The sequence below is a fragment of the Schistocerca nitens genome, chromosome 1 (assembly GCF_023898315.1).
Source record: "Schistocerca nitens isolate TAMUIC-IGC-003100 chromosome 1, iqSchNite1.1, whole genome shotgun sequence".
Lineage (NCBI taxonomy): Eukaryota > Metazoa > Arthropoda > Insecta > Orthoptera > Acrididae > Schistocerca > Schistocerca nitens.
Window position 1 is genome coordinate 423028149 of NC_064614.1, and position 27869 is coordinate 423056017.

General features: G+C 43.6%; 1 pseudogene; it reads left to right on the forward strand.

Annotated features, from left to right (window-relative positions):
- LOC126251373 (RNA exonuclease 4-like) overlaps window positions 1–14555 on the forward strand; it is a 28398-nt pseudogene extending 13843 nt beyond the window's left edge.
- Window positions 14556–27869: the final 13314 nt, after the last annotated feature.

Sequence of the window (27869 nt, forward strand, 5' to 3'; positions counted from 1 at the left end):
ATTTGTAATGACAAATAAGGAAAAAATGAGCATAGAATTGGTATGTTAGAATTTCGGAGGAATGTGTGGAATGATAGGATCGTCTCTGTAAATTAATGCTCGTCTTCTGACTGACATCCTTTACCTGTCACTTCCTTCTTCACCTTTCCTCCTCCTGGCCTTGTACGGTAAAGACGTGTATGTTAATATAAGTGTGTTTTAACAATAATAGCCGGCCGAAGTGGCCGTGCGGTTAAAGGCGCTGCAGTCTGGAACCGCAAGACCGCTACGGTCGCAGGTTCGAATCCTGCCCCGGGCATGGATGTTTGTGATGTCCTTAGGTTAGTTAGGTTTAACTAGTTCTAAGTTCTAGGGGACTAATGACCTCAGCAGTTGAGTCCCATAGTGCCCAGAGCCAGCCAACAATAATAATCACAAAATTGATTTCATACAGTGTTTGATACTTCTTATCTCCCCTTTGTATGTTGTCAGCAGGTTTTTTAGTGTAAAAGTGGGAGAGTCTTGCATTGTATGACGGAAATAACCTTCTTGGCCGAAGTTTGCTTGGTCACCATTCCGGCCGTCTCACTGTTCTTTAACTTGCGAAGTCCGATTTGCCAGTGTGAACAATATTGACTCACTTGAGATATTCAAAAGTTCTCAGGGTGCGAAACTATGAAACCAAGCCAGTTGGTCCACTAACACTTAATATTTCCTTCAGGCTTAGAATTTTCAGTTACTCGTTAATTTAACTCTCAGGCTTTGGAGAGCTAAACTGCCCGTTCCGTTTACTAAACCTATAAATACAATATAAGCTCCGGCAAAAGAACGACTGACTTGCTATGACACTTGCAGTCAAAGAAAAACACAAAGAACACTGGACTCACACCACTGCATGTCGACGAGGGTCCTGGTCCAGCTGAAAACATCGACCCCACTTGTGGCATCAGCATGGAGAGGCTCCATGTGGATAGCCTGTACGGTGGCAACGTTGAGTTGAGGCTGTGGGTTGACATCAGGATGCTAGCTGGTGATTGCTCAAGGGAACATCAAAAATAGTCATCCATTTTACTATCAAATTTCCTCTTCCGGTTCTTCACCAATTAACTTGTTAACTTGCAATTAATTTGTGAAAAACTAGACAAGGAAACTGGACGAGGAAGCTTTGTCGCCATGTGCTGAAGTCGACGTCCTTTTTATTCAATTCCAATTTTTTTGAACAAACTGACGGAGTGGTTATGGAGAGCTCATCGTCCCCAGTAGTCGCTAGTTTTGTATGGAAGATTTTCAAGACACGACGCTGCGGACGGCGTTTCTAAAACCTGTAACAACATAGTTGATATTACCCTAAACTCATCTGACCAGAAATCCTTGTCTTCCTTCCACTTCACTTCACTGACCCCCTACTATATCTAGATTGAGCCTTTGCATTTCCCTTTTCAGATTTTCTAGTTTCCCTACCACGTTCAAGCTTCTGACATTCCACGCCCCGACTCGTAGAACGTTATCCTTTCGTTGATTATTCAGTCTTTTTCTCATGGTAGCCTCCCCCTTGGCAGTCCCCTCCCGGAGATCCGAATGGGGGACTATTCCGGAATCTTTTGCCAACGGAGAGATCATCACGACACTTCTTCAATTACAGGCCACATGTCCTGCGGATACACGTTACGTGTCTTTAATGCAGTGGTTTCCATTGCCTTCTGCATCCTCATGTCGTTGATCATTGCTGATTCTTCCGCCTTTAGGGGCAATTTCCCACCCCTAAGACAAGAGAGTGCCCTGAACCTCTATCCGCTCCTCCGCCCTCTTTGACAAGGCCGTTGGCAGAATGAGGCTGACTTCTTATACCGGAAGTCTTCGGCCGCCAATGCTGATTATTTATCAAAATTTAGGCAGTGCGGGGATCGAACCCGGGACCGAAGACGTTTTGATTATGAATCAAAGACGCTACCCCTAGACCACGGGTCTACCTTTAACTCTGCCTTACGTCCACTTTTACCTCCGTCTTTGAGCTTCTCATGGTTAAAGTTGCAATGTAAGCGCTGACGAGTGAAGAAAACGTTGATGCACGATTATAACTTCTGATTGTATCGATTGCTCACGACGTCCTTGTCAGACGGACGCTTGTCCAATGGCATCGGTAGGTTTGGGAGGCTGAACGGAGCCTGGGACTTGCATGTGGGGCGGGTCGAGAATGGTTGCGGTAGTTGACCTTGGCTCTGTTTCCCTGTCGAGCGCTGGGACCAGCTACGGTGACGACTCGACTTGCAGCCCTTCACCTTGGAAAGTCGATTGGAAACGTCAGGTGATGTGATTATTGCTACCATCTTTTCGAACATCGGTATCGCAAATGCAATATACTTATGTAGTGAAATGTGTCCGCTCGATAGAGAAAATTCTGTAGTGGATATTTCTCCAGCTAAACGACATTAAGAAATGTACTTAATACTTATTTTCACTTGGGTACTTTTGTCACGTTAAGGAGGCGACACCAATAACACTTGAATTGTGGTGTGAACGTGCCATTAATGATTTTCATGTGCACCTGTCTGAAGCTGCAAAAAATGACAGATTATCATAAATGGTTCCCATCGCCATATAAGTACAGTGTGTATTTGAGATGAATGCAGAAATAGGGTCGGTGGAGTGTGTCACAACAAGCATATTTCACATAGAAACCCATGTCGGCATCCGTTGGCGTACGGCGCTAGGCGTCGTTGAACAGCGGTGGGGCCGCCAAAGAGGGCAGGCACACGATATGTCATCCAAGCCATCGTGGTAGTAGGCCTGCAGGGCAAAGGTTTCGGTGTATTTGTCATATCAAATAGAAGAGACGTCGGGTTGAAGTTTTATGACCTTCATTTGCAAATACTGTAGTCGACATAGCTGCAGATATTCCAGGTGGGACAACAGTACGGGTTTCCCGCCTCTTACTGGGACGTGAGCGCGTTGCTTTTGGCTGTGCACTTGTCTGTCTGATAGGTGTTGCATAGAGGGCAGCATGTGGGCACACTGCGGAGTCTGGTTCGCCCTGTGTCTACATCTACATCCATACTCCGCAAGCCACCTGACGGGGTGTGGTGGAGGGTACCTTGAGTACCTCTATCGGTTCTCGCTTCTATTCCAGTTCGTGGAAAGAAAGATTGTCGGTATGCCTCTGTGTGGGCTCTGATCTCTCTGATTTTATCCTCATGGTCTCTTCGATAGATATACGTAGGAGGGAGCAGTATACTGCTTGACTCTTCGGTGAAGATATGTTCACGAAACTTCAACAAAAGCCCGTACCGAGCTATTGAGCGTCTCTCTTGCAGAGTCTTCCACTGGCATCTGTCTATAATCTCCGTAACGCTTTCGCGATTACTAAATGACACTGTAACGAAGAGCGCTGTTCTCCGTTGGATCTTCTCTATCTCTTCTATCAACCCATCTCGTACGGATCCCACTTCGGTCAGCAGTATTCAAGCAGTGGGCGAACAAGTGTACTGTAAGCTACTTCCTTTGTTTTCCGACTGAATTCCCTACGGATTCTTCCAATGAATTTGTCTGGTTTCTGCTTAACCGACGATTAATTTTATATGGTCACTCCATTTTAAATCAATCCTAATGCCTACTCCCAGATAATTTATGGAATTAACTGCTTCCAGTTGATGACCTGCTATATTGTAGCTAAATGATAAAGGGCGTTTCTTTCTATGAATTCGCAGCACATTACACCTGTCTATATTGAGATTCAATTGCCGTTCCCTGGACCATGCGTTAATCCGTTGCAGATCCTCCTGTATTTCAGTACAATTTTCCATTGTTACAACCTTTCGATATACTACAGCATCATCCGCAAAAAGCCTCAGTGAACTTCCGATGTTATCCATGAGGTCATTTATATATACATTGTGAATAGCATCGGTCCTATGACACTCCCTGCGGCACACCTGAAATCACTCTTACTTCGGAAGACTTCTCTCCATTGAGAATGACATGCTGCGTTTTGTTATCTAGGAACTCCTCAATCCAATCACACAATTGTTCTAATAGTCCATATGCTCTTACTTTGTTCATTAAGCAACTGTGGGGAACTGTATCATACGCCTTGCGGAAGTCAAGAAACACGGCATCTACCTGGGAACCCGTGTCTACGGCCCTCTGAGTCTCGTGGACGAATAGCATAAGCTGGGTTTCACACGATCGTCGTTTTCGAAAGCCATGTGTCAGTTTGTCACCAAACGGGGACACGCTTGTGTTTGTTACTGCGTGGCCGGCCGTGGTGAGCGAGCGGTTCTAGGCGCTACAGCCTGGAACCGAGCGACTGCTACGGTCGCAGGTTCGAATCCTGCCTCGGGCATGGAAGTGTGTGATGTCCTTAGGTAAGTTAGGGTTAAGTAGTGCTAAGTTCTAGGGGACTGATGACCTCAGTTGTTGAGTCCCATAGTGCTCAGAGCCATATCTAACTGTGTGGAGTAAATAGGAAATAAAGCGATGTTCTTGGGAGGAAAAGGCAGACGTATTTTGCTTACGTGTCAACGGATGGAAATGCTCACGTTGCCCAGTGTTTGTACATTCGGCTGATTCTGAATCGTCGAGTGCCAGATCCATGCACATTTACTGCCTTCCACAGGTTCCCACGAAGGACAGGTTCACTTGAGCTACGTTTTCCACTGCCACGTTCTCGTAATGGCACATTTACATTTAAGACCTAATTCGAACCGTGGTGTATCTTTGGTGTTGTAGGTGCGAAGGCCTGGCGGCGCTGTCGTCAACGCACAGTGCGTACACCAGGACTTGAATAGGAGGTGTTAGCACTGCTAGAAAACACACTTTCAACAAGCTCGTGGCGTGTTGCACGGGAAATGGGAATAAGCCATTCCACAATTTAGCGCGAGTGGCATGAAGATTTATTTGAACCCGTACCGCCATCAGAAGGTTCACGCCCTTAAGGCAGACGATGTTACTCGTTGAATTGAATTCTGTCAGTGTTTTTTTTTTTTGCAAAGGTGCGCCATTTAACCTGACTTTACGAACCGTGTACTTTTCACGGATGAGGCACCCTTTACACGAAAAAGGATGTTCAACAGCGACAGTCAACACGTGTGAGCACGGAAAACTGCAAGCCGCCTTTATTCGTGGTCATTAAAATAGCTTCGGATTCAACATCTGGTCCGGCTTGGTAGTTGATAATCTGGTCGGTCCATACTTGCTCCTCACGCGAGTTAATCTCCGCACGAGAAATTCTGCCAGAGTTGTTGGAACATGTTCCACTCAATGTGCAGTAGCGAATGTAATACAACACGATGGTGCAGTTGTGAACTTCGCACTTGCAGCGCGAATTGGTTTGGATTAAACCTTTCGAGACAACTGTATAGGTCGCGGCGCGCTAGTGGCATGGCCTGCAAGTTCCCCGTCTTACCGTTCACTGATTCTTTTCTTCTAGGGCCACCTGAAACCTATTGTCTGTGAAACACCCGTTGATACTGATAAAGAGCTGACAGCGCATTACGGCAGCCTCCGATGCAATTTGAAAGATTTCGACAGTAACTCCATCGTCGTTGCACGGTGTGCATATGAGAGGGAGCGGGAAATTTCGAGCACTTTTTGTACCTGTTTTCAAATAAAGGTTATAAAACTTCGCCGCGACTTCTCATTTACCTTGTGCCACAAATCCATTGAAAACTTGCTCTGCAGACCTGCTACCATGATGGTAGGGATGGCATTTGCGTGTCCATTGGCGGTGCGCGATATTCTTCAACGACGCCTATCGCCGTACGCTAGGGGTTGCGGACATGGATTGCTGCGTGAAAAATTGTTGTTATGACCCACCTTACCAGCCCACTCATTTTATATATATTCTTCGTTTCAGGCAATAAGTTTTGGTTTTTTTTAAAGACGCTGACCATGAAAGCTTAATAGAATTCTTATATTCGCGTAACGTAGGAAATGTGTTAACCACACTTCGATATTTCGAAGATAGGTCCTTTCTCTATTAAAAGACTCAGTAACGATAGAGCACTAACAATTCTCAGAAAATATCATTGCCGATTGAAATGGCTTGTGCCGGACTTGTTGTAGAAGACAGACAAAAAAACCATAGACTTTTTAATAACGACAATAATTCACCTTTCTCTGTCATAAAGCATTTATGAACAAGAACAGAAAATAGTTTACCATTCGAAGTAACTGTCTTGATTTGGCCCTTCCGGTAGAAGAAACCGAAGCTAGATAGTTCGCCTAGAATGACTAGTTCACTATCAGATAAAGTCTACGTCTTAGGGCCATAAGGTGAGACGACAGTCTCTGAGCACAAACACGGTAACAAAATTAGAATTATATATTAATACCCTCAGCTGCTGACGGGCGTTTGATATATACACTCCTGGAAATTGAAATAAGAACACCGTGAATTCATTGTCCCAGGAAGGGGAAACTTTATTGACACATTCCTGGGGTCAGATACATCACATGATCACACTGACAGAACCACAGGCACATAGACACAGGCAACAGATCATGCACAATGTCGGCACTAGTACAGTGTATATCCACCTTTCGCAGCAATGCAGGCTGCTATTCTCCCATGGAGACGATCGTAGAGATGCTGGATGTAGTCCTGTGGAACGGCTTGCCATGCCATTTCCACCTGGCGCCTCAGTTGGACCAGCGTTAGTGCTGGACGTGCAGACCGCGTGAGACGACGCTTCATCCAGTCCGAAACATGCTCAATGGGGGACAGATCCGGAGATCTTGCTGGCCGGGGTAGTTGACTTACACCTTCTAGAGCACGTTGGGTGGCACGGGATACATGCGGACGTGCATTGTCCTGTTGGAACAGCAAGTTCCCTTGCCGGTCTAGGAATGGTAGAACGATGGGTTCGATGACGGTTTGGATGTACCGTGCACTATTCTGTGTCCCCTCGACGATCACCAGTGGTGTACGGACAGTGTAGGAGATCGCTCCCCACACCATGATGCCGGGTGTTGGCCCTGTGTGCCTCGGTCGTATGCAGTCCTGATTGTGGCGCTCACCTGCACGGCGCCAAACACGCATACGACCATCATTGGCACCAAGGCAGAAGCGACTCTCATCGCTGAAGACGACACGTCTCCATTCGTCCCTCCATTCACGCCTGTCGCGACACCACTGGAGGCGGGCTGCACGATGTTGGGGCGTGAGCGGAAGACGGCCTAACGGTGTGCGGGACCGTAGCCCAGCTTCATGGAGACGGTTGCGAATGGTCCTCGCCGATACCCCAGGAGCAACAGTGTCCCTAATTTGCTGGGAAGTGGCGGTGCGGTCCCCTACGGCACTGCGTAGGATCCTACGGTCTTGGCGTGCATCCGTGCGTCGCTGCGGTCCAGTCCCAGGTCGACGGGCACGTGCACCTTCCGCCGACCACTGGCGACAACATCGATGTACTGTGGAGACCTCACGCCCCACGTGTTGAGCAATTCGGCGGTACGTCCACCCGGCCTCCCGCATGCCCACTATACGCCCTCGCTCAAAGTCCGTCAACTGCACATACGGTTCACGTCCACGCTGTCGCGGCATGCTACCAGTGTTAAAGACTGCGATGGAGCTCCGTATGCCACGGCAAACTGGCTGACACTGACGGCGGCGGTGCACAAATTCTGCGCAGCTAGCGCCATTCGACGGCCAATACCGCGGTTCCTGGTGTGTCCGCTGTGCCGTGCGTGTGATCATTTCTTGTACAGCCCTCTCGCAGTGTCCGGAGCAAGTATGGTGGGTCTGACACACCGGTGTCAATGTGTCCTTTTTTCCATTTCCAGGAGTGTATATCAACGGGGACAGGTGAAAATGTGTACCCCGATCGGGACTCGAATCCGGGATCTCCTACTTACATGGCAGACGCTCTATCCTTTTTTATTTTTTTACTTTTTTTTGTTTTGTGTGTATGTGTGTGTGTGTGTGTGTGTGTGTGTGTGTGTGTGTGTGTGTGTGTGTTTGGTCGTTGCGGACGTCACATGACATCCATTCAAGTTCGTTGTTGATGCTTTCACTCAGTTTTTTATTACAGAGGCCAACCAGCTTTCTGACCGAACACGCTGAGCTACAGTGCCGGCAAAGTCCATGGTATAAACGGTCCATCTGAGCCACTGAGGGCACAGAGGATAGTGCGACTGCAGGCACTATCTCGCGCAAGGCCCCCGCGAGACCCCCATTCTCACCTTATATGTCCACATACTACATTCGTAGTGTCCTTACGCAACACACTCATTACTCTCATTACTCATGGAAGACATTCTTACCAAGTCCCGTAAGAGTTCTGGTAATATGTGTGCATCCGCATAGAAGAAGAAGACGGTCAGGGCCGGACATGTCTGAAAGAACAGACACCATATCCATACAAGTATATAGTTCTGGCAATACCGGCCATGACCTTCTTCTTCCGTGCGGATGCACACATATTACCCGAACTCTTAATGGGACTCGGTAAGAATGTCTTCCAAGAGTAATGAGTGTGTTGGATAGGGATACTATGAATGTAGTGTGTGGACAAATAAGGTGAGAATGTGGGTCTCGCGGGAGGCTTGCGCGAGATAGTCCCTGCAGTCGCACTGTCCTCTGTGCCCTCCGTGGCTCACATGGATAGAGCGTCTGCTATGTAAGCAGGAGATCCCGGATTCGAGTCCAGGTCGGGGCACACATTTTCACCTGTCCCTGTTGATATACACTCCTGGAAATTGAAATAAGAACACCGTGAATTCATTGTCCCAGGAAGGGGAAACTTTATTGACACATTCCTGTGGTCAGATACATCACATGATCACACTGACAGAACCACAGGCACATAGACACAGGCAACAGAGCATGCACAATGTCGGCACTAGTACAGTGTATATCCACCTTTCGCAGCAATGCAGGCTGCTATTCTCCCATGGAGACGATCGTAGAGATGCTGGATGTAGTCCTGTGGAACGGCTTGCCATGCCATTTCCACCTGGCGCCTCAGTTGGACCAGCGTTCGTGCTGGACGTGCAGACCGCGTGAGACGACGCTTCATCCAGTCCCAAACATGCTCAATGGGGGACAGATCCGGAGATCTTGCTGGCCAGGGTAGTTGACTTACACCTTCTAGAGCACGTTGGGTGGCACGGGATACATGCGGACGTGCATTGTCCTGTTGGAACAGCAAGTTCCCTTGCAGGTCTAGGAATGGTAGAACGATGGGTTCGATGACGGTTTGGATGTACCGTGCACTATTCAGTGTCCCCTCGACGATCACCAGCGGTGTACGGCCAGTGTAGGAGATCGCTCCCCACACCATGATGCCGGGTGTTGGCCCTGTGTGCCTCGGTCGTATGCAGTCCTGATTGTGGCGCTCACCTGCACGGCGCCAAACACGCATACGACCATCATTGGCACCAAGGCAGAAGCGACTCTCATCGCTGAAGACGACACGTCTCCATTCGTCCCTCCATTCACGCCTGTCGCGACACCACTGGAGGCGGGCTGCACGATGTTGGGGCGTGAGCGGAAGACGGCCTAACGGTGTGCGGGACCGTAGCCCAGCTTCATGGAGACGGTTGCGAATGGTCCTCGCCGATACCCCAGGAGCAACAGTGTCCCTAATTTGCTGGGAAGTGGCGGTGCGGTCCCCTACGGCACTGCGTAGGATCCTACGGTCTTGGCGTGCATCCGTGCGTCGCTGCGGTCCGGTCCCAGGTCGACGGGCACGTGCACCTTCCGCCGACCACTGGCGACAACATCGATGTACTGTGGAGACCTCACGCCCCACGTGTTGAGCAATTCGGCGGTACGTCCACCCGGCCTCCCGCATGCCCACTATACGCCCTCGCTCAAAGTCCGTCAACTGCACATACGGTTCACGTCCACGCTGTCGCGGCATGCTACCAGTGTTAAAGACTGCGATGGAGCTCCGTATGCCACGGCAAACTAGCTGACACTGACGGCGGCGGTGCACAAATGCTGCGCAGCTAGGGCCATTCGACGGCCAACACTGCGGTTCCTGGTGTGTCCGCTGTGCCGTGCGTGTGATCATTGCTTGTACAGCCGTCTCGCAGTGTCCGGAGCAAGTATGGTGGGTTTGACACACCGGTGTCAATGTGTTCTTTTTTCCATTTCCAGGAGTGTATATCAACGCCCATCAGCAGCTGAAGGTATTAATATATAAATCTAATTTCATTCTAGACGGCTGCAGGTCATCAATGGTGTCTATTCTTTCAGACATGTCCGAAAGAAAAGATACCATCCTATAAGTATAATACGGTAATAGGCCGAGAAGCCAAAGCCAGGCAAGTTGAACGTCGAGAGGCCAGGTCTCGGCACGGGAAGGACAGAAACTGCTTTCAGCTGTTCCTAGCTCATTCCCCAGTTGGTGCACTGGCGTTTACTGCCAGATACGGGCTGCGTGATGGCTGAAGTATCGGCTAGCGGATGAATTGGTCGCAGACGAAAGTGGCCGCCACGTGATGTCGCGGAAGACAATAGGTCCATGATAGCTGCGCCTCCTAGGAGTAGCCAGCTGCTGGCGAGTAGGGACGGCGCTTATCGTTGAAACAACTGGTTTTCTATTAGATCGGCATTTTGCACGCCATTTTAACCTGACTGTTAGAACAGTTCAAAACAACCAGTTTCCGAAATGTCCGATTTTCGTTTTTTATGCGTATTATTTCCTGTAATAAACGTAGAAACCGGATAAAGATTGAAACATTTTGATTCCCTCCGTTTCAAGATACATAGAATAAAAATTTGAATTAAATAGGCAAATAAAAGAAAACTTAATCCGTCCGCCATTTGTTGTTTTTATCGAAAAGTGATAAGTGGTTTAATATACAAAAATCACCATATTTCTCCTACTGACTAAGTTTTTGAAACTCTGCTCAAAAATGAAGTTGTGATCAGGGATAAAACAAATAGTCGATGCTAAAGGGTAAAAAACTGAGGTTGAACAACTCTATTTTTCTTATTAATTTGTCCGTTTTTAAGGAGATACAGACGTTATCTAGATATAGGTAGCAGATCAGCTACTTTCTATTTTTATTACACGTTATAAATGTATTGTTGTTAAATTTTTAATTTATCACTGTTACCATAATTTCTTTCCCATTTTATCATTTCATAGAAATGGCAGACAAATCTTGACTCCTTTAAAGCAAATGAAGTATTCTGCTTCATACCTACGTCACTTAGCAAAAATATTTCCACACTAGGGCTGGTGCTATTCCGCAATAAAAGTGATATCCGGTGACGACAGCGAGAAACTGCCTTGTGGACCAGGTGGAGGCCAAGTGCTGCACACTGTACGTACACGCGTGCCTTAAGCCAAGACACACGGCAACAAGGACATTATTGTCTTAGCGATGCTGTACGAATTATTATACCATGTGTTTGTTCTTCGTCTCCGTCGGCATTGTTATTAAAATAGCACTGATCAGTTTTCCCATTTTCTACTATAACGCAATATTTCGAACAAATACGAATTTAACAAATAAAAATTACTCCTTTTTTTAAAAAAAGTCTAATGATTTAATGACTAATTGTTATTTCGGTTTTTTTCTCGGTTATTAATAAAAAATAAGAAGCACCTATTATAACCGGGACCAAACAAATACCGAAAAATACCGGTTATTGAAAACTAAAATACAGGCAAAAGTTTGAAGCAGTCGGTTTTTCCCTTTACTCCGGCCGAAGCGAGGACGCTGAGCCGCTGTGGTGCTGTCTTCAGTAAGACACCTGGTGTTTTTGTTGTTGTCGTATGTACGAGCACTGTTGGGCACTTGTTGTTGTTGCCCTTGCGCTCTTGTGTATAGGCAACTCGTGGTGCTATACTGTTATGTTGATGGGCTGTATGACCAGACATAACATTAACCAGTATTTAACAGGCTACCTAGATGGGACGCGAGTTCATTTGTGATGAAACGCGTTTGGTGAACTATTAGACAATATTACTCACAAGGAAAACCTCGCCAACAGAAGTTTAACAATTTAGAAATGCATAAAAATTAAAACTGACCTCATAAAAACTAATAAAGCAAACTTTAACTATCTTCGAATTTACGGGCCTCAAGAAAGTGTGCCAAATTTTTGAGAAATGTTCAAATGTGTGTGAATTCCTAAGGGACCAAACTGCTGAGGTCATCAGTTCCATAGAATTACACACTATTTAAAGTAACTGAATCTAACTTATGTTAAGAATAACACACACAACCATGCCCGAGGGAGGACTCGAACCTCCGACGGCAGCGGCCGCGCAATCCGTCACATGGCGTCTCTAACCACGCGGCCACTCCGCGAAGCAAAATTTTTGATTAGCAACTCCTGAGGTACAATAAAATTAACTGCCGCCAGAAAGGAACTTCAAAAAACACCACAGTATTTAAATAAATGGTCAAAACGAATCGAAGCAGCACTTTGTGAACGATCGCTACTATCAGTCGCCATATACAACCACACTACCACCTTGCAAGTGGCAAGCTAAACCACTGTACGTCAGTGGCATGCTCTCTGCTCGACCATCCACATGCAGATGCACAGCACGTTCCGTTCATATGCTGCGTCGTTGCTGCTCAAGAGCGATTCACACTAGATATCAACAGAGAGCGGTGTTATGGCACGTCAGGGAAAGTCAAGTCTTGTTAATTCGGTTAGCTCAGTATCAAACGGTGGAAGTGAGCTTATGAGATACCATCCGTGACACAAAAAGTCGGAGGATAGTATCGGATTTGACAAACTAACAACGATGAAGCTTATCAAAGGCCAAAGCAAACTTTCTAGTGTACGTTTTTGTGTGTTAAAATGCTTAGAACTGAAACAACTGTTCGAAATATCGGCATTCATTTGCTAACGAAAATGTAGACACACAAACACATCAAACTAAGTCGTTTGCTCATGTCCATTTGTACATACCGGCTAATCTTGGGATTTGCTTCTGGGGTTTTGATCAGGTCTTGACTAATACTTATACTGTTTCATGGGAAAGGTTTTTCAATAAAATTTATAAATATTTGGTGCAAATTGTCTGAATTATGATGAATTAAGGTTAATTTGTGAAAACTATGCCAGTGCTACCTAGTGAACAGCCGCCACAACTCGAGAGAGCAACAGTACCGCGGGAATGCAGCAGGTGGTATCTAGTATGCAGTGGGTGAGGTAGTTTAGTGGTGTTTTGGTGTTGACGTGTGATCACGTGGTTAATGCAGTAGATGCTGCTTTTCTTTGGATCCTAGATTACTGAGAGACATAAACTTGTTTCGTCAGGATATTACTAGTGCTGAGAATAGACATCAAAATGACCCAGGTCAATAATAGTGGTGTGAAACACAGGATCGAAGCGAAACTTAGACTAGTGGAAGCAGTGTGAAGTCCACAAAACTGGATAATAAATTTACAGACAAACCTCTAAAAGGTGATGACTACAAAAGAATTAAAATCGACCATGTTGACTCTGCAGAAACAGTGGTCAAAGGGCCTAACAATACCGCTGACAAATGTTTTGAAGCCATAGTAAAAAGAAGCCGCACAACTGTCTCAGTTCCAGGGGAAGTACAGTAAATCCTGTTGTCATTGCTAAAGCAGCTGATTTCAATACTTCTGAAAGCAATGTAGAGGACTATCGTGGCACCAATGGTTCTCGAATGACAATCAAGATACACTTTGTTGAGAATGGGATTTAATCCGTGAGAGGAGCATTTTGTTGACAACTGGTCAAAGAACGAAAGCTCCACAGGCCAAGTTCCGAAATTCCAGAGGCAGAAGACGTTTCAGCATGCACATAAAGCGGAAATGAAGAAGCACACAAAGCTTTGTGGTAGGTCCACAGACTCTTAGAGAATTTTAATTCCATTGAAAAATAGAAAAAATGATGTGATACGCGATTAAATTAACGGACATTTGAGCCAGAAAGGAGGAAAAAACATTTAAGAAGGAACGCACTCACGGGAAAATGGAAAAAAAGAAAATTATTTAGGAAATATCGCAAATGGAAAACAGGATAATGATGCAAATGTCAAAACTGCTGTCGAACAGGCTACATCAGTAGCTGCACACATAATTCTAACAGGCTGACAAAGGAGCTTGCTCTGAATTGTGAAATAGTTGGGACTGATGACAAAACTGATATGGTTGCCTGAGTGAGCTTAACTGATAAATTTAGAGAGTGTGTGGACGATAAATACTTTGTTCCAACAGAAACGTTCATGATAGAACGTGAGTCAGTGAAATTCGACCAGAAAACCTTAAGAATGGTGAAGATTTTAAGCACGTCCAAAAGAAAGTAGCTGAACTTCTACGATACTGAGTGTTGGTGGGTCATGCGCTGCGAAATGACTTAAAAGTTTTATGTTTGAGTCATCCACTAAGATATGCCAGAGACACTCAAAGGTTCAAACCATTCACAGAGAGTTGGCCAAATCCAAGCGACCGGAGCCTGAAGAAACTTTCAGAAGAAATTCTGAATGTCAGTATACAGGAAGGTAAACATAGTTCAGTGGCAGATGCAAGAGCTGCACTGCTGCTGTATATGATATACCTGAAGAAATGGGAAAAACTGTTCAGAAAGTCAAGAAGAAAACATGCCTCTAAAGACATAATCATGTCTTCTCAATAATACCTGAAAATAAATTTACTTTTGTTAAAAAAACAAAGTGGTAGAGTATGTCGTTACAAATCGGAAGATTATGGGGTCGTGTCTTGCTAAGTCAATTTTTTCACCGTACCTTTTAACCTCAATTATTTGGAGGTACGCACTTCGAAAATGATGAGGGTTTCAGACTTACAGTTTCTGCTTTCCTTGGATTACCAATCATAATTTGCGCACTTAATTCACTGCAAATTCTTCGAGCAACGAGCTGCGAGTTACTCAGCTTTGAAGTATCGTAATAAATGTGGCCAGTAACGAAATATAACCACCTTATCGACAGGCTGTTTTGTGAGACTTCTTATTCGAAATAATCAAATATTTTTAACCATATGTTTCCCTGCAATCGTTTGAGAACAGTTGCATAGATAAAAAACCGTGGGAGTCTTTTATTGTTTTGCAGGCCATTGCATATAACTTCACTGTGAGAGTGCTTTATTGTATTGTGCTTCAAGTAAAACGTTCTCCGCAAAACAACTTCAGCAACTTTGCCTTATTTACATAAACTACGTTCCTTCAGTGGCGCAACAGGTGACGCAACTTTCAGCTTTCTGCTTTCCTTGAAACAAACCTACATGTGGACACTATTCATTGTGTGCCACAACGAAGAAGTCTGACATAAAGAGTCCACCACAAATAACTGCGACAGTGAATCCCTACATTGCACCACAGTACGTATTAAGCTTCACAGGAGAAGTGCTGTAACGCTAGCTAAATAACATGTACATCATGCGTGAGTTTTCATTTATTTGTCCCACCTCAGCCAGCCTCCACCTAAATTGAATCCACACACACAAACAAACAAACAAACAAACAAATGATTCGATACGATATTTACATAGGTTATAAACACAGTACATACATCGCGATGCGCTCCCATCAGTGCCATGAAATATCGCTCCAAACGGCAATTCAATACGGAACATACAACATTGAAACCTCCAGGCAACTTTCTTCCTATGCACTACTCACTTTGCTTAAGTTATATGAAAGTGATGATGTTTAGCTACTTAATGTTGTCTCTGAAATTTATTTTAACTCTAAGCAATGGCCTGCAAGCAAAATACAGTACACTCTTTGACATAAAACTTGACCGGCGGCCGGCCGCTTCAGAGGCTAAGTCCGCGCCGATCGCGACATGGGACAAAAAAACTGGCCAACTCGCCAATTCTCTAAGTCCGGTTATCTGCACAATCTGGCAACACTGTAGACTGCGGCACTTCCTGGAGGAAAACTTGTCCCATGATAGAGACACCCTAGGCTGATTACGCCTGTGGTCTAGCGGTAGCGTGCGTTGTTTCTGTTCATAATGTCAGTGGATCGAGAGCAGCTGGCATAAAATATTTTTATAGCCTCTTCTGTCTGAATGCTGAAGACGTGAATGTAATGGTAGCGCAGATTCAATCTATTTCGCTTTGTGACACACCGATATCAAAATTTTATCCAGTAACGATTTTGCGGCAGATTTCCTGCAGACTGTCCTCCTCTGGACGCCGTATGCGGCAAAGCTCCGGGATCCATTTGCTGGCTACTGGCAGCGGCCGTGGCGACAGGAGCGGCGCTGCACTCCCCCGTTCTTTATCGAAAGCGCCTGCTACCACTCATCGCTTTTGATGATTTAAAACGCTTTATTATTAAATGTTGCTCCACAGAAAATTTCTACAATTTCCATTCACGCTCAAAAGCAACGGAGACAGACGCCCTGATTAGTAGGCGGGTATTATATTACATTAATCGGCAAGAGCTGAGTATGGCCCGAAATTAATTTTATAGACTGGGACGAAATTAAACCACCTCACTATATTCGATGAATTTATAAATGCTTCATACCTCGTTTCTTTTCCTTTCAAACTCAATTATTTGTGCAACTTTTGGTCAATGTTTGGATGTTTTCGTCAAGCCAGAGTGAGCGTCTGTGGTGTAAAGTGTATTACAGTTCTTGTTTCATTCCTTATGGTAAGTCTATGCGATAAACTGTGTGAATACCTTGCAATGCATGCTCTGTAGCAGTGCAGGAACACTGCACATTTGGAGTTCCATGTATGGGTTCATGAAGTATTTATTGTTGATCGGAAGTGATAGTTAAGGTCATCAGATTTAAACCAGAAAAATTTGTCGTTTTGAAGGTTTCAGAGAACGGAAAGGAATTGCTAACGCCGGTGTTAGAAAACGTCTACAGTTAAATGCTATTGCAAAAATTTAGAAGAAGGGAACTATATTAATGAACATGTGCACTTCATAAACAACCTTCTGACATGTTAGACCTATATGACGAACAAAGCTCAAATTTATATCGTTGACAGTCGGTTTGAATCTTTTCAGGGTCTATTTTACAGTGAAGCACCTTGGAATTTGCAAAGCAGAAATCCATGATATTAACTTAATTTACTAAGTCTAAATTGGACGAAGATTGATGTTTAAAGACATTCTTCAGATTTCGCATAATAAATTTTTACTAGCAGTTTGCAACTCCATTAATTAAAATGGAAAATAAAAGGGTGTAGACAGCGGATTCTACCGTGATTCGAATTGCTATGTCTTATAGTACAAGCACTGCAACGCACAAGGGAACCTCTGAGCTAACGACACACTGGCGGCCAGAGGCGGAATATAGTCACTGCGATTTTGCCTGAGCCTCAAAACGCAACCTTAAACACACGAACAGAGGAGGTGGAGATTACTGTTTTAACGTCCCGTCGACAACGATGTCATTAGAGACGGAACACAAGCTCGGATTAGGGAAGGATGGGGAAGGAAATCGGCCGTGCCCTTCCTAAGGAACCATCCCGGCATTTGCCTTAAGCGATTTAGGGAAATCATTGAAAACCTAAATCAGGATGGCCGGGCGCGGGATTGCACCGTCGTCCTCCCGAATGCACACACAAACAGGTGTTACTTATGTGAAGAACGCCGTTCTTGGAGTCCAGAAATTAAATATACTTTCTAATTGTGTCATCTTGCAGTGGATTATATCGTACGAGTCTTCGATGTGGAAAACGAATGTCAAGTGAATTTAGCGAGGTAACGCCGACCTACACCCGGAAGTAAATGCACTATCTGAGTGTTGACAAATACTTGCTACGACGCTGCCATTTCTAGGCTCTCTGACGAGGCAGCTCTTCAGCGAAATGCTTGCCGTGATTCTCCGATACGGTTCTTCAGAGTGGAGACGCGCGCGCACGTTTGGCTTTTATGCGGCGTTCTCCCCTGATGGTTTCTGACGTCGCCTTGTGGGCTATGTATACATATGAGACATTCAATTATCATTAATCCAGAATGATACAAGTTTCAGCTTCCGGCGTGGAAGAAGGCTGTTGACGCCGACATTATATCATTTCAACGTAGGGAAAGCAAAACGGATCATTCAATGTTTCTCATTCAACATAAAGCATGTGAGATAATTTTCCGTAACGTTCATAATCATCTAAAAATACAAACGAAGTAAAATTACACCGGAAGCTTATTCGAATTGAATATAACGCTTTGCACCTCGATGTCGAATTTGTCCACTTGCAATCTTTTGCAGCATACACATAGAATGTCATGATTACCACGAGAATGAAGAAATATGTTGGTAAGGATGGAAGCAAGAAGAGACGCAGTCAACAAATATTCTATTCCTCATGGCATTCATTTCATTTGACACGTAAGAAGAGGTAAAGCGGGAATTTACTTTCGTTAACACGAAAGATATGCCGCACATATTGATAACGAGGAAGTCTGCGTCTTCATACGTTTCCTCCTTGAAATCTGTATGCTCTATTATATACTAAGTAGCCCGATCGTTGTTTCAGTAATGTTACCCTCTTGTTTGACCCCGTAACGATGAACAGATTCCAAATGCATGTCTCCCTTCCTGGGTTGTTTTTTGTGTTTTATTGCTTGGAATTCCTGAAGCAGACCACTGTGCCTCCCCCCCTCGTGGGTTAGGTCTCAAAACTAAACCGCTTTGTATCAAATGGCATAATTTATTCAGACAGCATCAGCATAAGACTATCAAACAAAGCCTTCAATTTACAGTTGCAGCACTCTAACCAGCACTGACCAAAGTGTAATCCACGGTCATGGTCCTAAATTACCAGCTGTCTGCTACTGTGGCAAAGTCCGTACTACACTTTCGATTCCGCAGCACCTTTTTATCTGGTAACACTGTGTAGTTGCACAGTTGTGCTACCAGGTCTGTCCTCACACTGTCAACTTTATGTATCTCACTTCTCCTGTAGCGTAGATCACGAGGAGCCGAAGTAAATGAGTGTATTCTGCATGACGTAACATTCAGTATTCCCTTCTTTCATAGCCACTCTTCATGTGCATCGATACCAAATAGGAATGCGAAAACTCTTGCGAGTGAGAGAATGACAATAACAATCGTAACAAGAACAAGCAAATAATGAATGATGTTTATTCCAACGCAGAACGAGAATGGCTTTAAATATAAAAATCTGTATCTATATCTATATCCATATCTATTGATCTTTGAGTTGGCACAATGCAAATATTCTTAGCATTTAGTTACTGAATTTAGTTCTGGATGTTTGCAGAGAAAAGGAAAAGTCGGTACTTCTCGCTAGTGTAATATAATGTGAACCAGCAACTACCCTTTCCTTAGAACACGACTCAAGCAGGTCCTCAAGTAGGTAGCAAGGCACTGCTGCATTCTGTTCCCTGACATTGCTCTGATGACGGTTAATGCAGATAGTTCCGATTATGAAATACAAAACGTATTGCAGGTTAGTTCCTAGGATAGTAACATTAAATTTGCGTTGTAGACGGCACATGAACGTGACGACTATCCATATTACTCATCAATATAAAAAGACAATATTTTGGGAATTTAGCAGGATTACTCAAAATGAATTCTGAAATTGGGTGACTGACTGCACAGGTGCTAAACGTCGTCAAGAGTATACGATGTCCTAATCGCATTAGGAATATGAAGATCGTCTTCGACAGCTCGCAACTTTCACATTGCTATCTCCACCCTACTCCAGACAGCCCTCGGTGGAGTTGCACTACGTTGCCGATGTTATGGAAGGCCTTCAAACCGACAACAGACCACATATTGAAAAATACAAGCGAATTCTCTTGCAGCGTAAGCTTATTGTAACTAATCTAAAAATTATTGGAGAGGAACATTGTCCTATTCAAAAAAAGTAAAATGTTACACACTGTTGACGTCAAACGGACATTATCTATGTCTTGTCTTGTGTCCTACTCATCTATAATATCAAGTGCACTATGAAAATGATTATATATAATGGATGATAGGGTAATGCATTGATACCAGATGGTGGGGGCCGGCCGGTGTGGCCGTGCGGTTCTAGGCGCTTCAGTCTGGAACCGCGTGACCGCTACGGTCGCAGGTTCGAATCCTGCCTCGGGCATGGATGTGAGTGATGTCCTTAGGTTAGTTAGGTTTAAGTAGTTCTAAGTTCTAGGGGACTGATGACCTTAGAAGTTAAGTCCCATAGTGCTCAGAGCCATTTGAACCATTTGAACTATTTAACACAAAATGACATTAAAAATTAAAGTTATTCACGAGCAGCTAGTTGAGAATATGTATGAACATTAAATGACACGACGAACTGAAATAATATGACGAAGAGTTCAGCGCTCACTGGGAATAGAGCCCCACACATATCGTTGTTGACTACACACAAAGAGACGTCAGCTACCGAATTTTTCTCCACCAGCTGCTCAGAATAGCATCTTGAACTTACAGTCATCTCGCAAATAGTTCTGTGTCTCACTGGCAGTTAAAAACGTCAGATATCGTTAGTGTTGACAACGAATGAAAATACATTAAAAATCAAAATTATTATCCACCAGCAGATAGGTGTTTTCATGATAGAGCTTGATAATACATAATTAAATCTTTAGTGCCGGGCCAGGATTCGATCCCATTCACGCGTAATATGTGAAGGTGTTGAGGAATCTGCAGTTTTGAACAAACAACAAATTGTAGCCGAGCTGTATTGCCACGAAGGGATCAAATTCCGCGTTAAGGGCGGTCTGAGTTGCATTCCCAGTTTAGAACCAATTTTATCGACATACAGAAGCTCAAATAAAAGATGGAAAGATTAGATTACATTAGATTAACTCTTGTTCCATAGATCATGAATACGACATTTCGTAATGATGTGGAACGTGTCATTTTAATGAAAGATTTCTTTAAATACCATGATTCAATTTCTTTACAACAATGTTTTACACTCTCTCTCATTGCTTTTCATTTCTCTCTCTCTCTCTCTCTCTCTCTCTCTCTCTCTCTCACACACACACACAAACACAAAACACACACACACACACACATTCTTTTTTATTTTTATTTGTATGTTGTGCTCGACTATCGGCGAGGCACGAAAACGCCTGTGAATGACTTTCTTAGTTTTGAGTACACTTACGAAAGAAATATAAAAACAACAATGAGAGTTACTGATTTATGATGCTCAGTTTGCAGTCAGTTCTGAGTATTATTAGTAACTACGCTCCAGTCCCTAAACCTAGTTACAGAAAGCGAATCAGACGCATTACGTATTCCAGGCCGTAGCAGCCGCGACTTGGAGACACCAGCTATGGTCACTTCCCAGACCGCTGTAGGATCACATCGGTTCGTCTTCTTCCTGCTGGTACTGTAACTGAGATTTGGCAACAAGGCAACGTATGTTTGGCAACTCTGTGATCGACGAGTTACTTCCTGGTGTGCACGGAATTAAGCCTCAAAGTTCACTTGATTTTACCCGTCATTTCCATTGAATAATCTGAGTTATTATCGCTTGAAGGGTAACAAAAGATTGAAAATTTACGGTTTTCAGCCCAGGAAAGTCGTTGCAGGTGGAAACCGCAACTAATCTCGACCTACAAATAGCGGTTTACGAGTTCTAGTTACTATTGCCCTCGTAATAGGAAGCTAAGACCCATACCTCCTCGCCAGCTCTGTGGTAACGTGCTGACCTGTGAAAAAGCGTCTGTTACGGTTCGCAGTTCCAGTCTCACTGACTGTAACGTTTTTATCCCTTCTGTGAAAGAGCTACAAGCAGTCAGATCAAACATCAATAAGGAAATCGCAAGAAAATGCTTTCAGCTCATAGTGCAATGTTGAAAAACTTACAATGCTGCACAACAGGTAAGGCCTCTTTCCGCTGCTGCCAAGCGAATTTTGGGTTTCTAGGAATACGTAACTATATTTATGAAATGCCACATTTGCATACCTCTTGAGTATGACACAGCATACCAATTAAACACAGACCCAATCAAAATCTAAGTGAGTAGTATTTTACTAATTCGTGTCGATAGAGGCATGCTTGTGTACAGATACTTTCGTCGTAAGGTTACAATGGTTAGTTTTATTTCATTTCTTATAATACAGTGCACAATTTTCGTAAGGTTTCCTTTAGTGTTGTTAAAACAATAGTAAACATGAGAGAGAAATTAATCATCAACGATATATGCGAATTCTCTGATGTTACCTATGACAGTCTGACAATGCACATGCAGTTTATTGATTACATGCATGTAGAAAACTTGTTCTGAGTTAAAGCTGTCAAACAAAGTTTGAAGAAGAATAAAATATCACTACCACACGACGGCTTATGTAGAAAATACTTTTCTGACATATTATGGCACGATGCGCTCTCCCTGCACATCTTCGAAATGCATCTGCTGCCTGCTGTCTATTAAACCTGAATAGAACAAAATGTCACAGTAGTTAGCCCTTTTTCCACATGCGACTACTTTGGGTTGAGAAGTGAAGGGAATTATGTTCAAAGCTCCATTAGATTGATACCTTCAGCAGAGAGCAGAATTGCGTTTTAAAAAATGTAGCACTGAATGTATTCGAACTCGCGACATCTTATCTATGCTACAAGCTGACACGTAGCTACAGCAGTTCCAGAGCTCGGCAACTATTCTCCAGAACTTTTGGATTCCACAGCACTGTGAGATTATGCATATGGCCAGGTCTTGACTTCTGAGAGACAAACAGTTACAGCTTTTCTTTTGGACTGAACGACGTTTTCTAGTAACAGATAGCGCAATAGAATAGCTCAAGTGGAAAGGAACACTTCCTATTTAAACTTCTGCATCCTACACTGTTGGCAGTTGTGTGTAGGTGGCAGTTACGTGATTTTATTTCTGTGATTAAAAAATAGTCGAATGTATGCACTGGGTAGCCGAGGCAGCTAGTTCATGGTGATTCGGTCAACCAAGTAAATGAATTTACTGAACATGCTGCAAATTACTGCAGGGAGCCTGTGTGTCAGAATTCTCATCCAGTGTGGCGCAACTGCGTTACGATAGAAAAATGACTCGCAGAGAAGAGGATTTCGTGGTCTGTTGGACGGATGGTAGGTTGTTATACCTATGGTCTGGGTTCGGTTCCCACTTCCGTCAATGATTTTAGATAGGGAGAGACAGATTCCATTCTCTCCTGGCTACACCAAGTGAAGGAGATATAATGGCTGCGTGGTCTGAAAATTCACATTAAAGATGATATTCCTTCTTTACCAAGTAGACGGTAGGTTGAACCACAATAAAGTCTGGAGTGGCGACATGTAGAAACTCATTCACCAGTAACCTTTCTTATACTAGTTATTTTTAGTTAGATATAGATTTTTAGTTAGATATAGATATAGATATTTTTTATTTCAAGTGACGACACAAACGCTATGTATGGTCACAGGACACTTATTCCATCTTTTATTTGAGCTTCTGTATGTCGATAAAATTGGTTCTAAACTGGGAATGCAACTCAGACCGCCCTTAGCGCGGAATTTGATCCCTTCGTGGCAATACAGCTCGGCTACAATTTGTTGTTTGTTCAAAACTGCAGATTCCTCAACACCTTCACATATTACGCGTGAATGGGATCGAATCCTGGCCCGGCACTAAAGATTTAATTATGTATTATCAAGCTCTATCATGAAAACACCTATCTGCTGGTGGATAATAATTTTGATTTTTAATGTATTTTCATTCGTTGTCAACACTAACGATATCTGACGTTTTTAACTGCCAGTGAGACACAGAACTATTTGCGAGATGACTGTAAGTTCAAGATGCTATTCTGAGCAGCTGGTGGAGAAAAATTCGGTAGCTGACGTCTCTTTGTGTGTAGTCAACAACGATATGTGTGGGGCTCTATTCCCAGTGAGCGCTGAACTCTTCGTCATATTATTTCAGTTCGTCGTGTCATTTAATGTTCATACATATTCTCAACTAGCTGCTCGTGAATAACTTTAATTTTTAATGTCATTTTGTGTTAAATAGTTCAAATGGTTCAAATGGCTCTGAGCACTATGGGACTTAACTTCTAAGGTCATCAGTCCCCTAGAACTTAGAACTACTTAAACCTAACTAACCTAAGGACATCACTCACATCCATGCCCGAGGCAGGATTCGAACCTGCGACCGTAGCGGTCACGCGGTTCCAGACTGAAGCGCCTAGAACCGCACGGCCACACCGGCCGGCCCCCACCATCTGGTATCAATGCATTACCCTATCATCCATTATATATAATCATTTTCATAGTGCACTTGATATTATAGATGAGTAGGACACAAGACAGGACATAGATAATGTCCGTTTGACGTCAACAGTGTGTAACATTTTACTTTTTTTGAATAGGACAATGTTCCTCTCCAATAATTTTTAGATTAGTTACAATAAGCTTACGCTGCAAGAGAATTCGCTTGTATTTTTCAATATGTGGTCTGTTGTCGGTTTGAAGGCCTTCCATAACATCGGCAACGTAGTGCAACTCCACCGAGGGCTGTCTGGAGTAGGGTGGAGATAGCAATGTGAAAGTTGCGAGCTGTCGAAGACGATCTTCATATTCCTAATGCGATTAGGACATCGTATACTCTTGACGACGTTTAGCACCTGTGCAGTCAGTCACCCAATTTCAGAATTCATTTTGAGTAATCCTGCTAAATTCCCAAAATATTGTCTTTTTATATTGATGAGTAATATGGATAGTCGTCACGTTCATGTGCCGTCTACAACGCAAATTTAATGTTACTATCCTAGGAACTAACCTGCAATACGTTTTGTATTTCATAATCGGAACTATCTGCATTAACCGTCATCAGAGCAATGTCAGGGAACAGAATGCAGCAGTGCCTTGCTACCTACTTGAGGACCTGCTTGAGTCGTGTTCTAAGGAAAGGGTAGTTGCTGGTTCACATTATATTACACTAGCGAGAAGTACCGACTTTTCCTTTTCTCTGCAAACATCCAGAACTAAATTCAGTAACTAAATGCTAAGAATATTTGCATTGTGCCAACTCAAAGATCAATAGATATGGACATAGATATAGATACAGATTTTTATATTTAAAGCCATTCTCGTTCTGCGTTGGAATAAACATCATTCATTATTTGCTTGTTCTTGTTACGATTGTTATTGTCATTCTCTCACTCGCAAGAGTTTTCGCATTCCTATTTGGTATCGATGCACATGAAGAGTGGCTATGAAAGAAGGGAATACTGAATGTTACGTCATGCAGAATACACTCATTTACTTCGGCTCCTCGTGATCTACGCTACAGGAGAAGTGAGATACATAAAGTTGACAGTGTGAGGACAGACCTGGTAGCACAACTGTGCAACTACACAGTGTTACCAGATAAAAAGGTGCTGCGGAATCGAAAGTGTAGTACGGACTTTGCCACAGTAGCAGACAGCTGGTAATTTAGGACCATGACCGTGGATTACACTTTGGTCAGTGCTGGTTAGAGTGCTGCAACTGTAAATTGAAGGCTTTGTTTGATAGTCTTATGCTGATGCTGTCTGAATAAATTATGCCATTTGATACAAAGCGGTTTAGTTTTGAGACCTAACCCACGAGGGGGGGAGGCACAGTGGTCTGCTTCAGGAATTCCAAGCAATAAAACACAAAAAACAACCCAGGAAGGGAGACATGCATTTGGAATCTGTTCATCGTTACGGGGTCAAACAAGAGGGTAACATTACTGAAACAACGATCGGGCTACTTAGTATATAATAGAGCATACAGATTTCAAGGAGGAAACGTATGAAGACGCAGACTTCCTCGTTATCAATATGTGCGGCATATCTTTCGTGTTAACGAAAGTAAATTCCCGCTTTACCTCTTCTTACGTGTCAAATGAAATGAATGCCATGAGGAATAGAATATTTGTTGACTGCGTCTCTTCTTGCTTCCATCCTTACCAACATATTTCTTCATTCTCGTGGTAATCATGACATTCTATGTGTATGCTGCAAAAGATTGCAAGTGGACAAATTCGACATCGAGGTGCAAAGCGTTATATTCAATTCGAATAAGCTTCCGGTGTAATTTTACTTCGTTTGTATTTTTAGATGATTATGAACGTTACGGAAAATTATCTCACATGCTTTATGTTGAATGAGAAACATTGAATGATCCGTTTTGCTTTCCCTACGTTGAAATGATATAATGTCGGCGTCAACAGCCTTCTTCCACGCCGGAAGCTGAAACTTGTATCATTCTGGATTAATGATAATTGAATGTCTCATATGTATACATAGCCCACAAGGCGACGTCAGAAACCATCAGGGGAGAACGCCGCATAAAAGCCAAACGTGCGCGCGCGTCTCCACTCTGAAGAACCGTATCGGAGAATCACGGCAAGCATTTCGCTGAAGAGCTGCCTCGTCAGAGAGCCTAGAAATGGCAGCGTCGTAGCAAGTATTTGTCAACACTCAGATAGTGCATTTACTTCCGGGTGTAGGTCGGCGTTACCTCGCTAAATTCACTTGACATTCGTTTTCCACATCGAAGACTCGTACGATATAATCCACTGCAAGATGACACAATTAGAAAGTATATTTAATTTCTGGACTCCAAGAACGGCGTTCTTCACATAAGTAACACCTGTTTGTGTGTGCATTCGGGAGGACGACGGTGCAATCCCGCGCCCGGCCATCCTGATTTAGGTTTTCAATGATTTCCCTAAATCGCTTAAGGCAAATGCCGGGATGGTTCCTTAGGAAGGGCACGGCCGATTTCCTTCCCCATCCTTCCCTAATCCGAGCTTGTGTTCCGTCTCTAATGACATCGTTGTCGACGGGACGTTAAAAAAGTAATCTCCACCTCCTCTGTTCGTGTGTTTAAGGTTGCGTTTTGAGGCTCAGGCAAAATCGCAGTGACTATATTCCGCCTCTGGCCGCCAGTGTGTCGTTAGCTCAGAGGTTCCCTTGTGCGTTGCAGTGCTTGTACTATAAGACATAGCAATTCGAATCACGGTAGAATCCGCTGTCTACACCCTTTTATTTTCCATTTTAATTAATGGAGTTGCAAACTGCTAGTAAAAATTTATTATGCGAAATCTGAAGAATGTCTTTAAACATCAATCTTCGTCCAATTTAGACTTAGTAAATTAAGTTAATATCATGGATTTCTGCTTTGCAAATTCCAAGGTGCTTCACTGTAAAATAGACCCTGAAAAGATTCAAACCGACTGTCAACGATATAAATTTGAGCTTTGTTCGTCATATAGGTCTAACATGTCAGAAGGTTGTTTATGAAGTGCACATGTTCATTAATATAGTTCCCTTCTTCTAAATTTTTGCAATAGCATTTAACTGTAGACGTTTTCTAACACCGGCGTTAGCAATTCCTTTCCGTTCTCTGAAACCTTCAAAACGACAAATTTTTCTGGTTTAAATCTGATGACCTTAACTATCACTTCCGATCAACAATAAATACTTCATGAACCCATACATGGAACTCCAAATGTGCAGTGTTCCTGCACTGCTACAGAGCATGCATTGCAAGGTATTCACACAGTTTATCGCATAGACTTACCATAAGGAATGAAACAAGAACTGTAATACACTTTACACCACAGACGCTCACTCTGGCTTGACGAAAACATCCAAACATTGACCAAAAGTTGCACAAATAATTGAGTTTGAAAGGAAAAGAAACGAGGTATGAAGCATTTATAAATTCATCGAATGTAGTGAGGTGGTTTAATTTCGTCCCAGTCTACAAAATTAATTTCGGGCCATACTCAGCTCTTGCCGATTAATGTAATATAATACCCGCCTACTAATCAGGGCGTCTGTCTCCGTTGCTTTTGAGCGTGAATGGAAATTGTAGAAATTTTCTGTGGAGCAACATTTAATAATAAAGCGTTTTAAATCATCAAAAGCGATGAGTGGTAGCAGGCGCTTTCGATAAAGAACGGGGGAGTGCAGCGCCGCTCCTGTCGCCACGGCCGCTGCCAGTAGCCAGCAAATGGATCCCGGAGCTTTGCCGCATACGGCGTCCAGAGGAG